The 2,500-nt window shown below is 50.0% G+C and overlaps 4 non-coding genes and 4 pseudogenes across 4 annotated transcripts in view; all 8 read left to right on the top strand.

Annotated features, from left to right (window-relative positions):
• Window positions 1-11, top strand: part of LOC128463438 (5S ribosomal RNA) — a 119-nt gene extending 108 nt beyond the window's left edge. The window contains exon 1 of the ribosomal RNA XR_008343334.1: window positions 1-11. This exon is cut by the window's left edge and continues 108 nt beyond it. This is a non-coding gene — a ribosomal RNA (5S ribosomal RNA).
• A 252-nt stretch (window positions 12-263) lies between these two features.
• LOC128465737 (uncharacterized) lies at window positions 264-382 on the top strand (annotated as a pseudogene).
• Window positions 383-579: 197 nt separating this feature from the next.
• LOC128464461 (5S ribosomal RNA) lies at window positions 580-698 on the top strand. Its single transcript, XR_008344294.1, has one exon. It is a non-coding gene; the product is annotated as a 5S ribosomal RNA (ribosomal RNA).
• Window positions 699-955: 257 nt separating this feature from the next.
• On the top strand, window positions 956-1,074 carry LOC128463184 (5S ribosomal RNA). Its single transcript, XR_008343092.1, has one exon. It is a non-coding gene; the product is annotated as a 5S ribosomal RNA (ribosomal RNA).
• Window positions 1,075-1,292: 218 nt separating this feature from the next.
• Window positions 1,293-1,401, top strand: LOC128466225 (uncharacterized; annotated as a pseudogene).
• A 239-nt stretch (window positions 1,402-1,640) lies between these two features.
• Window positions 1,641-1,759, top strand: LOC128462848 (5S ribosomal RNA). Its single transcript, XR_008342774.1, has one exon. It is a non-coding gene; the product is annotated as a 5S ribosomal RNA (ribosomal RNA).
• Window positions 1,760-2,041: 282 nt separating this feature from the next.
• Window positions 2,042-2,165, top strand: LOC128466510 (uncharacterized; annotated as a pseudogene).
• A 317-nt stretch (window positions 2,166-2,482) lies between these two features.
• Window positions 2,483-2,500, top strand: part of LOC128466574 (uncharacterized) — a 109-nt pseudogene continuing 91 nt past the window's right edge.

Raw genomic sequence — 2,500 nt, 5'->3', positions numbered from 1 at the left:
TGTTGTAGGGTTTTAATTTTTTTCTCACAGTCCGGGGAGAGCTTTTTGCCATGTGTTTCTTGCTCATCATCAAAGCTTTAAACCCTTATTTGAACCTTCTCACCTTCTCTGTCCTGTCCCAGGGCTTATAATTCTTTCTGTCTGACGACAAGCAGCAGCAGCAGCAGCAGCAGCAGCAGCAGCAGCAGCAGCAGCAGCAGCAGCAGCAGCAGCAGCAGCAGCAGCAGCAACAGAATAAGAGAAGTAAAATAAAACACTTTCACACCTGCGGCCATACCACCCTGAAAGCGCCTGATCTCGTCTGCTCTCGGAAGCTAAGCAGGGTTGGGCCTGGTTAGTACCTGGATGGCAGACCGCCTGGGAATAAGAGGTGTTGTAGGCTTTTAATTTTTTCTCACAGTCCGGGGAGAGCTTTTTGCCATGTGTTTCTTGCTCATCATCAAAGCTTTAAACCCTTATTTGAACCTTCTCACCTTCTCTGTCCTGTCCCAGGGCTTATAATTCTTTCTGTCTGATGACAAGCAGCAGCAGCAGCAGCAGCAGCAACAGAATAAGAGAAGTAAAATAAAACACTCTCACACCTGTGGCCATACCACCCTGAAAGCGCCTGATCTCGTCAGCTCTCGGAAGCTAAGCAGGGTTGGGCCTGGTTAGTACCTGGATGGGAGACCGCCTGGGAATACCAGGTGTTGTAGGCTTTTAATTTTTTCTCACAGTCCGGGGAGAGCTTTTTGTCATGTGTTTCTTGCTCATCATCAAAGCTTTAAACCCTTATTTGAACCTTCTCACCTTCTCTGTCCTGTCCCAGGGCTTATAATTCTTTCTGTCTGACGACGACGACAAGCAGCAGCAGCAGCAGCAGCAGCAGCAGCAGCAGCAGCAGCAGCAGCAGCAGCAGCAGCAGCAGCAGCAGCAGGAGCAACAGAATAAGAGAAGTAAAATAAAAAAGTTTCACACCTGCGGCCATACCACCCTGAAAGCGCCCGATCTCGTCTGATCTCGGAAGCTAAGCAGAGTTGGGCCTGGTTAGTACCTGGATGGGAGACCGCCTGGGAATACCAGGTGTTGTAGGCTTTTAATTTTTTCTCACAGTCCGGGGAGAGCTTTTTGCCATGTGTTTCTTGCTCATCATCAAAGCTTTAAACCCTTATTTGAACCTTCTCACCTTCTCTGTCCTGTCCCAGGGCTTATAATTCTTTCTGTCTGACGACAAGCAGCAGCAGCAGCAGCAGCAGCAGCAGCAGCAACAGCAACAGCAACAGAATAAGAGAAGTAAAATAAAACACTTTCACACCTGCGGCCATACCACCCTGAAAGCGCCTGATCTCGGAAGCTAAGCAAGGTTGGGCCTGGTTAGTACCTGGATGGGAGACCGCCTGGGAATACCAGGTGTTGTAGGCTTTTAATTTTTTCTCACAGTCCGTGGAGAGCTTTTTGCCATGTGTTTCTTGCTCATCATCAAAGCTTTAAACCCTTATTTGAACCTTCTCACCTTCTCTGTCCTGTCCCAGGGCTTATAATTCTTTCTGTCTGACGACAAGCAGCAGCAGCAGCAGCAGCAGCAGCAGCAGCAGCAGCAGCAGCAGCAGCAGCAGCAGCAGCAGCAACAGAATAAGAGAAGTAAAATAAAACACTTTCACACCTGCGGCCATACCACCCTGAAAGCGCCCGATCTCGTCTGATCTCGGAAGCTAAGCAGGGTTGGGCCTGGTTAGTACCTGGATGGGAGACCGCCTGGGAATACTAGGTGTTGTAGGCTTTTTCTTTTCTCACAGTCCGGGGAGAGCTTTTTGCCATGTGTTTCTTGCTCATCATCAAAGCTTTAAACCCTTATTTGAACCTTCTCACCTTCTCTGTCCTGTCCCAGGGCTTATAATTCTTTCTGTCTGACGACGACGACAAGCAGCAGCAGCAGCAGCAGCAGCAGCAGCAGCAGCAGCAGCAGCAGCAGCAGCAGCAGCAGCAGCAGCAGCAGCAGCAGCAGCAGCAGCAGCAGCAGCAGCAGCAGCAGAATAAGAGAAGTAAAATAAAACACTTTCACACCTGCGGCCATACCACCCTGAAAGCGCCCGATCTCATCTGATCTCGGAACGGAAGCTAAGCGGAGTTGGACCTGGTTAGTACCTGGATGAGAGACCGCCTGGGAATACCAGGTGTTGAAGGCTTTTAATTTTTTCTCACAGTCCGGGGAGAGCTTTTTGCCATGTGATTCTTGCTCATCATCAAAGCTTTAAACCCTTATTTGAACCTTCTCACCTTCTCTGTCCTATCCCAGGGCTTATAATTCTTTCTGTCTGACGATGACAAGCAGCAGCAGCAGCAGCAGCAGCAGCAGCAGCAGCAGCAGCAGCAGCAGCAGCAGCAGCAGCAGCAGCAGCAGCAGCAGCAGCAGCAGCAGCAGCAGCAGCAGCAGCAGCAGCAGCAGCAGCAGCAGCAGCAGCAGCAGCAACAGAATAAGAGAAGTAAAATAAAACACTTTCACACCTGCGGCCATACCACC

Source organism: Spea bombifrons, chromosome 9 (assembly GCF_027358695.1).
Source record: "Spea bombifrons isolate aSpeBom1 chromosome 9, aSpeBom1.2.pri, whole genome shotgun sequence".
Lineage (NCBI taxonomy): Eukaryota > Metazoa > Chordata > Amphibia > Anura > Pelobatidae > Spea > Spea bombifrons.
Note: the sequence above shows the minus strand (reverse complement) of the source record. Positions and strands in the feature narration are given on the sequence as shown.